The sequence below is a fragment of the Triturus cristatus genome, chromosome 8 (assembly GCF_964204655.1).
Source record: "Triturus cristatus chromosome 8, aTriCri1.1, whole genome shotgun sequence".
In the NCBI taxonomy this organism is placed as follows: Eukaryota; Metazoa; Chordata; class Amphibia; order Caudata; family Salamandridae; genus Triturus; species Triturus cristatus.
Window position 1 is genome coordinate 637495498 of NC_140591.1, and position 14247 is coordinate 637509744.

The 14247-nt window shown below is 44.4% G+C and overlaps 1 long non-coding RNA gene across 1 annotated transcript; it reads left to right on the forward strand.

Annotated features, from left to right (window-relative positions):
* Positions 1 to 301: 301 nt before the first annotated feature.
* LOC146802506 (uncharacterized) lies at positions 302 to 13692 on the forward strand. Its single transcript, XR_014967402.1, has 3 exons — positions 302 to 352; positions 12765 to 13100; positions 13540 to 13692. It is a non-coding gene; the product is annotated as an uncharacterized LOC146802506 (long non-coding RNA).
* The last annotated feature ends 555 nt before the right edge of the window (positions 13693 to 14247 follow it).

The following is a 14247-nucleotide window of genomic DNA, read 5'->3' on the forward strand; positions in this document are numbered from 1 at the left end:
AAAAACATCACGCAATTACACCAGTTTTATGTACGTTCTTAAAACTTGGATGCTGTATGTATAGATATAACATGTTTTTGACGTGTAATTTACAACACAGAGGGCGGGCGGGGCAGATAAAATTGTGACGTGGGGAGGTCCAGCAGCAAAAGAGAGACACTAGGTGTTTCTAATAGTGGTTGATGGGAATTGTAGTCATGTAGGTTGTGTATGTGATGGGATTGGTTGAAAGGGAGGGGTGGAGTCAGGTGCACTCTTTTGAAATAGGTGCAACAGCTTGAGGGAATTTAACACTGGTGGGCGTTAGAAAGCAGACACGCTTTGAAGAAGAACATAACAGTGTTGCACAAAGGTATGATTCATTTTGTATACGGGGTGAATCACGGAGATTACTTCTCTTGAAAAATTGTTAATTGGTGAGCAGGGGTATGGTTAAACTTACAATAGCAAAGAGGGCCTCTCTGGGTACAATGAGTTGAGCATAAAGCTGTGCGTTTAGAAGGAAAACGTCAAACATTCATTTAAACATGCTTATATGCACCAGATAAAGTGTTTGCTGTTTCTTTAAATGTCCGTAATCATAAACTAATGCTAATGTTTTAATGTTTTAACGTTTTTAGTGAACCCCTGAGGAAGAGCCACTAAGAGCTTGAAATGCATTGGGTTAATGTGATCCACTTTCAAGGATGTTCTATGTATAATGTCATGCTCCAGAAAAAGGCATCGAGAGGCATATCTGTGGCACAAGAAACGTTTTTATACATACACTGCTCTGCATGTGACAGAAATAACGTCGGTGATCAAAACTGATTGATTGGAACATATTGAATAAATTACGCGAACATGGATTCAATTACAGAGTACTTTGGTGAATTTGTTACAATTCCAATTACAAGCTGTGCGTCCGGATGGAGTGGAATGTTGCACACAAAGAGCACACACCTGTCTGCTCTTTGCCATAGCTACAAGGGATTCAACACAGGATTACACGAATAACACTTTTAACTAGACCTAACAAGGTAGTGACGTGGAGCACTTAAATACACCCCTGCTAAGAAACCCCTTTATCATACCCACAATGCCCTGCAAACCTCAAACTTTGACTAAAACCTCTTATTTTCCTCACATTTTTGGGACAGAAACTTCTGGAAAATGTGGGTATCCACAAAATTCCTACCACTCAGCATTTTCACCCTTTCCCAAATAACGAAAAGTTCTTCCCCACCTGTGGTACTTGGTCTGGCACAGGTGATACACAAATATGAAGTGGATTGATGATAAGAAAGTCCTGGTGTCTGGGCATGGGCTCATCCACCACCCTGAAAACTTACAGACCTTTTTGAAAAGTAGACTCCCATATAAGGTCAAGGAGGTGTGCCTTGCAAGAATCCCATGATAGTTTCTTACCCACAAATCAATGCAAGCCTCACACTTTGACTACAATATCACATTTGCCTCACATTTCTATGATGGAAACTTTGTGAATCTGTGATGATCCACACAATTCCTACCATCCAGCATTCCCACATCCTCCCGGTAAAGACGCTACCTGACTTGTGTGGCTGAGACTCCCTACAGCAACAGAAATAGATTGAATCAGGGCACAATTGGAAAACCCTCCAATAGGCCCACAAGGAGGCTTAAAGACTGTAGGCTGCCTCCGCCTCTTCTTATTACTTTTACCACTTTTTCCTTGGGTGACAGAAAGACTATTGTGTCCATGGGAGGGGAATACATAGGTCCACACCCAGCCCCATCCCTTCTTTTTGGTTTTGTCTACTTTTTCACTGGGGCATGGTGACTCTTTTTATGACCAGATTTCCACTGGGTATCAGAAATGCTGTTTTGCGAAGCACAGGCCCATGTCCAGTGAGCTGATCCCCAAAAGCAGGACACTATAACATTCCCTGGTACCTAGTGAACATTCTGCATTCCTGGGTGACTGATTGCAGTAAGCATATATATCCATCCCCAAATGGCAAAAAGACTGCTGTGCAAAGGGAGGCTGGAAGCACAAGCCTAAGAAGTGCTCACCAAAAAACAGTAAACTATCAAATTTCATAGGGCATTATGGGATACACAGCTCCATCCTGATCCCTTGAGGCAGTAGAAAGCCTTGTGCCCGAGGTAGGAGCACCTGCCTTTGCCCAGGAGGTTCTCCCCCAGCAAAAAATCATCGCTGTTGTCTAGTGGAGTAGATCACTGCTTAGAGATCATTTTCTAGTGCAACCCCAAGTAGAGATCCGTTAGGGCAAGAGAGGGCTTGCAAGGTGTCCATATTCCCTTTCTAATGCTACCTCTCCAATGTTGATCGGTACTCTGAGGGCAGAGTTATGTCCTCAAGTAGCGATTAAAAGTGAAAGCATGCTGTGCCTCCTGTAAGACAAAAAATAAAACTCGGGACACAGGTGAAGCTCTTCCCTCAGATCCTGACTTTGATTTCAGAAAAACATCTGATGTTTTTATCTGAGCTGCTGAAGCTCTGAAGTTACTCAATTAGATGCAAGGTTTTCATGACCATAGGACTGTAGGTTCTAATCTTTACTTCTAATTGAGATTTAATTTGAATTTAGTTCAAACTTTTAGGTGTGCTTGTTTCTCAATGTGAAAGAGGGATGGGATTTTTATATGATTTATGTGCTGCTGTAATATCAATAAAAATACATTATTTCCACCATTATTAGAGTATCCAAAGGCAAGGCTACATATGATTCCTGCAAGCTTCTTTAAGCCCTTTGGTGTCACGGATGTAACAGTTATATCCATGGCTACAGCACTGGTGTGCCATGGACATAACTGTTACGTCCAAGGGACACCAACGTGTAATCCCTGTGCCGAAAACAGCAGAGGGGTTTCCTTTTATTTTTGCCTCTGGAGGTGGGGAAGAACTTCCCCAACCTCCTGAGGTATTTCTTTTTTCAATGTAATGATGATCGCACGGGAGAGGTATTGTTGGAAAGGGGAGAATCTCCCTTTTCCAATGGTATCTTTCCCTATTGGATCCCTGCTTGGGGACTCTTGCAGGAGGGCGATCCCCAAGCAGGGATCCACCACTAGACAAAAGAGATGGGGGAGAGGCCCGTTGGGCAAGGTTCTTTGCTCCCCCATTGTTAAATGGGCATATTCAATTGTTCTGTCATCCTGGGAGTCAGATGGGGCAGTAGCCCCCAATCTGCTCCCTCGGGTGGCAGAAAGCACACTAGACATCAGGGATTCCATTTTTTCATACTTAGGGGTGGGGGCTACCCTAAATGAGCACTGTAATGCCCCACCCCCCTGAAATTGGCCACCGTTTTTCTGCCTCCCCCTGGGGAGCAGATGGGGATAATAGCCCCCGATCTGTCCCCCCGGTGGGGCAGAAAGCCCACTAGGCACCAGGGATGGTTGTCTTTTTTATGAAACAGAGGTTTGGGATGCCCACAATGGGCATAACATTGCCCCCACCCCCAACACAAAAGGGAAAGTCTTTCTGCCCCCCCCCCCAGAGTCAGAAGGGGGTCATTATACCTGATCTGCTCCTCAGGGGGCAGAAATCCCACAGCACACCTGGGAGTATTATTTTTTTACATGTCAGGGAGCGGCCCTTATAAAAGGGTTGCTCCTATTTTTTGTTGAACACATTTTGGCTGCTTCTACCCCCATTGGTGGCAGATCCATTATATTTGTATGCAATCTTTTTCCAAGGGGGGCAGAAAACCACTAGACACTAGCAAAAGTTTCTATGTGTTTGTGTGTGAACTGGAGTTTGGCTGACAGTCTGTGTTTACTGACGTTTGCCTGGCTGTGTGTGAACCTGCATTTGCTGGCAGTGTATTTGAACTAGGGCTTAGCTGGCAGTGTGCGTGGACTTACACCTGGCTGGCAGTGTGCGTGGAATGTCACTTGGCTTGCGGTCCATGTGGATGGCACATGTTTGGCAATGTGTATGGACTGTTACTTGGCTGACAATTTGCGTGAATGTCGCTTGGTTGGCGATGTGCTTGGATGGTGCTTGGCTGGCAGTGTGCATGGCTGGAGCTTGGCTGGTGGTGTGCGTGGAAGGCGCTTGGCTGGTGGTGTGACTTGCATGGATCCTCTAGTGTTTTATAACCCAGAATCCCTTGCAAACCTCAAATTTAGGACAATTCACACTTTCCTCACATTTCTGTTTGGTAAATTTGGCAGAATACTGCGCTGGCACACATTTGCCACCACCCAGCGTTTCTCTCAGTCTCCTGAAAAAAATGATAATTCACTTGTATGGGTGCCCAATGCAAAGAACCTAAAAATGTATAAAATGAAAAACTGAGGGAGAACCAAAGTGGGTCCAAAGGACAGGGATTTTTCATACCTTTTTTAGGCTGACACTGCTTTATGCACCCACACAAGTGTGGTGGTATTATTATTTGGAGACTGAGGGCAACACTGGGTGGTGAGAAATTTGTGCCTGCCTGGTGATCTCACAAACTTCCCACACAGAAATGTAAGGAAAATGTAACTTTTTAAAAAATAATATTCTTTATTGTGTTTTTTAGTACATATACCCCAACCCCACTCCCCTGCTGCACACGTTTTTCTCCCAAAAAACATGTACCATATAGACAAAACAAACCAAATAATTAATGGAGCCAGTAGGTATATAACATTTCAAAACCATACCCGAAATATGATACAAAAAAGGTTCTGACAGTCATAAAACATCTAACCCAGACTTCATAACACATATTATAGCTCACACAAATTTAAAGTGCATTATGCTACCGAACCAGAGTGATGGCAAAGTCGAACATCAAAACAAGTTCTCTTTACCTTCAAAGTATGTCAAATCAGGTAAGTTGTGCTAGTATTAATGGAGCCAATAATGAAATGAAATTTCATGACATTCTCCTGATTTCATAATACAAAGATTCTAACAATCATCAAGATTCTAAAAAACTCCAAGTACAGAAAACATATTATAACTAAAACTAATTCAGGGTGCATTGTGCTACAAACTAGGGGCCCAGGTACAGTCAGGCAACTAAAAATGTTCTCACAAAGTTCATAGGATATCAAGTCAGCTACGATGTGCTAGTTAAACCTAGGCTCCCACACCAGCTACTATACATTTATATTAGATTAGTTCTGCCATCTAACCAAGAGTGTCCAAATGGCCCGTCCCTTTTTCCTGGTTTTGTTGCCCTTCGTGGCATATATTGCTTTCTCTAAATTGGAAACCTATATCAGTCTGGTCAGCCACTGCTGGAAAGGGGGAGGTTGGGGGTTAAGCCAATCAGAGGCTAATAATAGTCTAAATATAGCCATTGCAACCATCATAAAGTATTCAATATCTTGCCTTACTTCTTCATCTAATATCCCTAAGATGATCAGTTTTGGGGTCAATATAAATTCAATATTTTTTTATATACACAATCTTGAATTTTGTTCTTAATAATATTTAGGGATGTGCAAGTGGCAAACATGTGGACTATATCGGCAGATGGGGTGGCACAGCACGGGCACTTAGTCCCTGGCCTGAGCGCCACTAAGCAATTCTGTCTGGTGTATAGTCATTTGGATCTTCTGCTCTCTTCTTGCCCCTCCCCTCAGCACTGATCACCCGGGGAGGCTCGGCATGAGTGGTTGTTTTAGTGCTTGCATTTGGAAGTGAGCCTGCCGCTGTTGCTGCCAAGAGTTTTGATTTCAGGCCCTTTGAGCTTCTACCTGCCATATGAGCCACCAATCCTCCAGAAACAAAAGAAACGGCAATGTTCCCATGTTTGTTAAGCGGGGTTGGGAGCACCATGGTGATAATGACTGTGCCGAGTGTCCTGAGGTTGCCGCACGCTGTTCCCCCATGGCGAAGGCGTTCATATTTTTTTGGGTGGGGTCACAAAGTTTCTACAGTACTCCAGCATCTGGCAAACACCACAGCCCAATGCTATGCGCCTCTCTGCTCTTCTTTCAGCTGTACAGTTGAGGAGGTAACGGGGGACGCGGAATGGGAGAACCTAATCAGACGACATCAATGTGATATTTATATAGCTAAATATGAGGTTTGCAGTAAATTCTGTGTAAGGAAACCTTTGTAGATCCACATTAGCCACACATCCCTGGACTCCCCTGGATGTTTAGTTTTCAGAAATGTCTGGGTTTGTTAGGTTTCTCTAGATAATATGTTTTGGGCCCTTCTGTGTCGCAGGTGCTTGGCCCACGCACACAAGTGAGGTACCATTTTTATCAGAAGAACTGCGGAAATACTTTGTGTCAGCCTGGTGATACCACAACTTTCCCACACAAAAACTGTGAGGAAAATTTTATTTTTAAGCAAAATTTGTGGTTTTCAGGGGATTCTGGGTAAGTAAACATTGGGGAATCCACAGAAGCTACACCTCCCTGGATTCCTACGGGTGTCTAGTTTTCAGAAATTTCTGGGTTTGGTATGTTTCCCTAGATGGCTGTCGAGCCCGGGACCAAAAATGCAGATGACTCCCTTTGCAAAACCAGGTTGTTTTGTGAAAAATAATTTTGATGTCTCCACAATAGGTTTTTGCCCATTTCCTGTTGCAGGCACTAGACCTACCCACACACATGGGGTATCATTTTTATTGACAGAATGCTGGGTGTGTGGATGTATGTGGGTCCACGCAGATTCCAGAACTTTCCATCACAGAAATGTGAGGAAAATGTGTTTTTAATTAAAAAAAAAGTTTGAGCTCTGCAAGGGATGCTGGTTAACAGAACCTAGTGAGAGCAACACAAGTCACCCCATCCTGCACAGGTTTGATAGTTTTTTCTAGGTGCTGGCTGAACTAGTGCCCAAAATCCACAGCGAGGCACATTGTAAAAAATGGGTCAACGTTGCGTTTTGGCAAGTTTCATGTCACGGCCACTAGACCTACCCAAACAAGTGAGGTACCATTTTCATCAGCAGACTTGTGCGAATGCTGGGTGAGTGGAGGTTTGTGGCTCCCCGCAGATTCCAAAACTTTCCATCACAGATATGTGAAGAAAATTTGCCTTTTTTTTACAAAGTTTCAGTTTTGCAAGGGAGTCTGGGTAAGAAAACCTGGTGAGGGCCACACAAATCACCCCCATCCTAGATTCACCTAGGTGTCAAGTTTTCAAAAATATACTAGATTCCTAGGTTTCCCTAGGTGCCAGCTGATCTAGAGCCCAAATCTACAGCTGAGCACATTGCAAATAAAGGATCAGTTTTCACTGGAAAATGTGCTGCGTCCACGTTGTGTTTTGGGCCATTTCCTGCTGCCAGCACCAGACCTACCCAGTGAGGTACCATTTTATTGTTAGACTTGGAGGAATGCTGGGTGGGTGAATGTTTGTGGCCCCCCACAGATTCCAGAACTTTGCACTACAGAAATATGAGGAAAATGTTTTTTTTTTACAAAGTTTGAGTTTTGCAAGGAATTCTGGGTAACAGAACATGGTGAAAGCAACACAAGTCACTGCATCTTGGATTTCCGTGGGTGTTTAGTTTCTAAAAACATACAGGTTTTCAAGGTTTCTTTAGGTGCTGACTGAGCTAGGGCCTAAAAAGTCTAGTTTTTACTAGAAAAAGGTGATAAGTCCACATTGCGTTTTGCGCCATTTCCTTTTGCTGGCATTAGGCCTACCCACACAAGTGAGCTACTATTTTTATTGGAAGACTTGGAGGAATGCTGGGTGTGTGGAAGTTTGCGGCTTCTTGCAGATTCCAGATGTTTCCTTCACAGAAATATGAGTAGAATGTGTTTTTTTTTACAAAGTTAGAGCTTTGCAAGGGATTCTTGGTAACAGAACCTGGTGAGAGCCGCACTTGTCACCCCAGTTTGGATTCCCCTTGGTGTTTAGTTTTAAAAAATGAATAGGTTTGCTAGATGTCCCTAGGTGACAGCTGAGCTAGGGCCCAAAAATCCACAGCTAGGCACATTGGACAAAAATGGATCAGTTTTCAGTAGAAGAATGTGATGTGTCTGCATTGCATTTTGGTCTGTTTCATATCGCAGACACTAGGCCTATCCACACAAGCGGGGTATCATTTTTATTGGGATACTTAAGGGAATATAGAATAGTAGACGAAGTGTTATTACCATTTGCGTTTCTATGCATTTCTGCCTTCAAAATGTCAGACAGTTGTAAAATAGAAGTCATTTTGAACAATACCCTTTAATTCACATGCTAATATGGTTACCCACAAATCCAGAGATGCACAAATAACCACTGCTTCTAAACTCCATATCTTGTTCTTATTTCAGGTATACATAGGTTCCCGTGAAACCAATTTTTCGCTCTTTATATTTTACCAAATTAATTACTGCCTACCTGGAACACAATAAAAAACCATTGCATGGTGCAACTCAGCTATTGGCTCTGGTACCTCGGGTTCTTGGTGAACTTACGAACCTCATTTACCACCATAACCAAAAGGGTCCCGCGGATAGTACGGTATATGGATTTTAAAAACCTAGCATAGTTAGAAGAAGTTACAAGTGAAACTGTAGGCACATATGGCTGTATTTTGCAACATAGTGGCCAATTACAATGTCGGTCGGAAAGGCTCTGAATGGGATTGAGATTTTCCTAACCCGTGTTGTAACCTCTGTTTCTGACCGACACCAAAACATTTCCGACCGACTCATTACAATGGAAAGGTAATGGTTCGGTCTTTCCAACTCGGGTCCAAAGAGCATTTGGAGTCTCTGAGTCAGTCAAAGCTGAATCTTACAGGTCTAAGGACCACGCTTCCGACCGACGTATTATAATGTCGGATTTGGACAGCCTTTCTGAATCGGTCTCTCCAAAAATCACTTTGGGGGCCTGTATTAGGCCCCACTTCACCCGGAGGCCTCCAGTTGGGGCCAGTGGGGATACCCATGGGACCACTCTTTCCAACCATGCACAGTGTGGCAGGCACAATGGGGTGCTCACCACAGGGTGCAAGGTTTTGCTCAACCACTCCTTTTTTCAATGGGAGCCTGTGTTGTCGGTCAAAACACAGGCTCCCATTGAAACATCCTAATCAGTCGGTTGGACTCCCCGAACATGGGTCGGTCAGAAACCAATCCGACAAGGAGTAGGTCAGAATGTTTTCTTGCCGACATCGTAATGAGGCCGTAAATTTAAATAGTCTTTTAATTCAACTGTTCTTTTATATAGGAAAACCTTGAAAGATCTACACAAATGACCCCTTGCTGACTTCAGATAGTTGACTACTTTTCAGAACTGTATAACTTTCTAAGATCCATTATTGCTTTCACACCCATTTCAACCACTAACAGGAAAGAGTTTGAAAGCATGAAAAATAGGAAAAATAGGTTATGTCTCAGTAAAATTCCAAAACAGCGTAGAAAATTTCTTTTTTTTAATAAGAGATTTTCCTGTTCCTGAAAGTTGGGAAGATGGTGATTTTATCACAACCAACTCTTTGTTGATAGCTGTTAGATTTGGGGTTCTCTAGTTGGCATAGGTAGGTACCTGTGACAAATAGGGACCCTTGTGTCTTGTCAGGGTAAAGGGGTACACTCCTAAAATAACCCATGCTCACCCCCTTGGTAGCTTGGCACAAGCAGTCACGCTTATCTCAGAGGCAGTGTGTAAAGCATTTGTGAACAAATACAGTAATCAAGTGACAACACTACAGATGGACACCACACAAGTTTTAAGTATTCTTTTTATAGATTTATCACCAGACCATAAACGACAAAAATCCACAATACTGTTACTTTAAAATGGTAGAATTTAGCTTAGTTCTTTTAAGATGGTAAATGCGACACTCAGAGTTCAATGTACCTTAGATGCGACACGCAGGGCAACGAAAGTGTTGCAAAGACGGTGATGCGTTGAGAAGATCCGGTGCACATAAACAAAGATGGCGCTTTCTTCTTGATGCGACACGCTTCCCAGTGATGCGACGGCGCCTGATGTGACATTGATCCTCTTCTTCGGTGATGCGAGATGTTTCCTCATGACGCGAGCCGCAACAGGCCCTGCGACATGCTTCCCAGTGATGCGGCGGCTTCTACTGCGATGACGATCCTCTCCCCTGGCAATGCAAGTTGCTTCCACAACGATGCAAGCCGCGACAGGCCCTGAGACACTCTTCCCGGTGATGTGGCGGCGTCTGCTGCGACGTCGATCTTCTTCTCCGGCGAGGAGCCGCGACAGGCCCTTCGACACGCTTCTCGGAGATGCGGCGGTGTCTGATGTGACGTCAATCCTTGTTTCCTGCGATGAGCTGCGACAGGCCCTGCGACACGCTACCCAGTGATGCGGCGGTGTCTGCTGCGACTTCGATCCCCTTCTCCTGGCGACGCGAGGTGCTTCGGTGGACCTGTGCTGACTCAGCGATTCTTCTGCGACCCGCTTCCCAGAGATGCGGCGGCGTCTGCTGCGATGTCGATCCTCTTCTCCGGCGATGTGGCAGCAGCAGTTCGGCGACACGCTTCTTGTTCTTGAGTCGCGCTTCCAGCTCCTTGTGACACGCAAGTCCTCAAAAAGTCCAGCACAACTGCAGGCACTTCAAGAGAACTCTTGGGGAGATGGTGGGTGAAGTCTGTTGAGACTTCAGCAGGAGGCAAGCTCGTTTCCAAGCCATTGGAGAGCCTTCACAAGTTGAATGAAAATGCACACAAAGTCCTTTCTCCTTTCTTTGGCAGTCAGACAGCCACTGCAGACCAATCCCCCAAGCAGCACTTCAGCTTAGGGATAGTCTCTCCTCAGTTTCTTCTGGTTCCACTCCTCAGCAAATGTTTCTTCTTGTTTCCCAAAGTGATCAGAAGTCCTTGGGTTTGGGTCCCAATATTTATACCAAGTTCCTCTTTGTTCTCTGAAGGCAGAGAGGCCTTTGTCTAGTCCAAACCAGTTCTGGTCAGTCCTGGTGTACTTTGTTTACATGACTCCTTGTTTCCTTTCAAAGTGCAGGGCAGAGACATCAGACGCACCACAGGAGGTGGAGCCAGCATTGTGGAGGGAAGGCACAGCCCTATTCAGGTCCCAGGAGCAACTCCTCCCACCCATCTAGATGCAGATCTCTCTATTCAGCCCTGTGCTGACTCACCCTGTCTCCTGCAATCCCCAGCCCCTGTCACTCAAACTCCAGACAAGGAATACACAGCCTAGCAGAGGCAGGTTTCGATGGTTAGACAAGAAAATACCTACTTTCTAAAAGTGGTATTTTCAAACACAGAATATTAAAACCAACTTCACTAAAAGATGTATTTTATCATTCAGAGTTCAGGCATACTAAATTCGAATTTCTACCATGTTCCCTGAGTCAGTTAGGATTATAAGATGTAATAATCAAACTGCCCATTCTGGCCTATGGAGAACAGGTAGCCTAGCAATAGTGAAAAAATGGCTGTAATTCACTATTAGAACATGCCACACACACACACCAGGGCATGTTCTACCTTATACTTACAATGCACCCTGCCCTTGGGCCTACCATAGGGGTGTCTGATATGAAGAAAAGGGAAGATTTAGGGACAGGCAAGTGGGTGCACTTGCCCAGTCAGCATGACAGTACCAGACTGCACACAGGCTCTGCAATGGCAGGCCTTAGACACATTTTACAGGCTGCTTCTGTGGGTGGCACAATCAGTGCTGCAAGCCCACCAGCAGTATTTGGATTACCAGCCCTGGGCACTCCTGGTGCACTGTACTAGGGTCTGACAGGTAAACCAAACCAACCAATCATGGAATCACTAATTCATACATTAATTTACAATAGGGAGCACTTGCACTGTGGCACTGGACAGCAGTGGCACAGTGCTCAAAGTATCTAACACCAGCAAAAACACATGAGGCAACAGCAAAAATGGAAGGGAGACCCACACCAAGGTGCCAGGTCTAACAATAGCGATTACAGGGGAAAAATCAGAAGCTTTCTTCTGTAGCACTTTTTTCACATTTTCTCCCCAAAAACACAAATTGTTGCTGTATTTTGCATAATTTCTCGGTCCTCTAGGGAAATCCTCAAACCCTGAGTACCTTTAGAATTCTCAGCATGTTGAAAGAAAAGGACGCACATTTGGCGTGGATATCTTTTGTGGACAAAATGTTATGGGGGCCTAAGCTTGAACTACCTCAAATAGCCCAAAAAGGGCATAGCACCGGGGGAGGTGGGTGGCCTGGCAGTAAAGGGGTTGAGAAGTTGTATTCTCCATTTAACAGTTTAAAAAGCAGGGACTCATGCTGACTAGACACATCTGAATTAGATCACAAAGTGGTTATTGAGTTCCTGCTTCCTGTTACCAGTGCTTCACAAATGCAACACATCAGCTTGTTCAGGCTCTGCTACTATGAACAAGAGTCTGAAGAAAATATTCTACATAATTGCAGGAATGTGATAGAAAGTTAGAAAAAGGTACATTCATCCAACTGTAGTGGAATTTGCTGTAATCAGTCAATGTGATGAAATTGATCTAATTTTCGGCTTGCTAGTTCAAGCAAATGTAATGGATTAGGAGGTGATGTTACATGCTATGACTGTAACAAAAGGTTTCTTGTGTTGTCTAATGTTGTAATTTTTAAATGATGCAAAGTCTTGTCAAAATGTCCAACTGGAATATTTTATAGAAGGTTTGTTCTCTGAAAACCACTCTTTTAATTTATTCTTAAAGTTTATTTGTCAAAGGCCCCTTTAAATACCACTGTTGAAAAATGCCTGGTGCTTGTAAATCATGATTGTGAGGGAGGGATGGGGGCCCGTTATCAGGGCTTACCGGATGCCACCTGGTTGGATGGGGTGGTTTCAGGAACATTGGAATTCGGACGAATAAGGGTTAACCCTTCCCCCTCTCCCGTAGAGACTGTTGGCAGTCACGCCTGGTGGGAGGACCAATCATCGGTTTAGATCGGCCCTGAAAATGAGGGCCCACAGGAAACATGGGGAGAACGGAAGGGAGAAGACTTCAGAAGGAGAAGACACGATGTAGAAGAAGACCGACAAGAAGGGGCAGCGTTCCAAACCCCGGGAGCTGAAGAACAAGAGATGAAAACCAACGACACGGAAGAGATCGAATATGACAATCCAAACCGGAATCCCAAAGACGACAGTCTCGACGCCTGGACTGAGGACTGGTGGACGCCCCAGCAGAGCCAGGAATCCCACTGCAACTCTGGGGAGAGTTGCGCTTATTGCAGTGAGTGTCCAAAAGGGGGAGTTGAAGAAATGTACTAATGCACTGGGTCGTTGTGCCACACTCTCTTAATTCTCTCACAGTTTGGGGCCGGTAACTCAGTCACCACTGTTAGTTATTTTGTTTTGTGGTTCTCTCATTGTCCTTAACAACTCATTTAAGCAGAGTGACTTCTCAATCACCATAGGCAATAAGCAACTTGTAGAGAACAAGGTAAAAGGGGAGGGGGAGGTGCAGAAAGAGAGTAACCCATTCACTATTTAAAGACATCTTTAAGAATACAGATGACTAAGGTAAAGAATAGATTTTCCTGTCTAACCCTTCCATTTTTTCGACCAAGAAATCCTCTCTGGGTTTGGTGAAGGCTTTTCTATCCAGTTTTCATTGCTATTAAGGAAAACCCCCTTACTCACTATTCCTTATGCTTTCTCTCGAACCACAGGTGGACGTCAATGTTCCAAAGCCAACCTGTGAAGAAAAAGAAGATAGAAAGGAAGGTGGAAGATATATATCAGCAAAGCAAATGAACATTACAAAAGTACCAAGAACAATAGCCTTCGCATTTCCATCAAAGTATATCTAAAAGGAAAGATAAAGTCTCTCAAAAGTTCTAACAACTTTTTTTTGAGTGTTAAAATAAAAGTGGACAAAATTGAGAATCTTATCAGGCCTCCTCGATATTGTTTCTGCCCATCCCTCCGACAAGTGGTGTCAGGAGTGGGATCCTGGAACATGGAGGCTGCCCTTCAGAAGATGGTGGAAAGCCAAGAAAGGCTGGGAGGGGTCTGGAGAAGTTCCTTGCGGTAGCAGAAGAAGATCGTGAAAAACTGCATAAGACCCTAACCGAACAAGGCCAGACCCAGGGGACAGCGATTAGTAGGTTTGCAAGGACATTGGATCAACGGCCAGGCCATACTTCCCTACCATCGGTTGTACTACAGAAATATGTTAGTGGGGAGGTCCCAGATTTTATTTTTGAGAGGATGGCATGGGCCGCTGCCTGGCCCACTGATCGGTGGGCACAATACCTAGGGCCACTGCTCACAGGGGATCTTCAAGCAGCTCACCAAGCAGGCAGTCCGCTTGGTCGAATATGCAATGTTACATTGCATGCGCTACAACGCATGCAATTATAATGTGGTTGTTATAA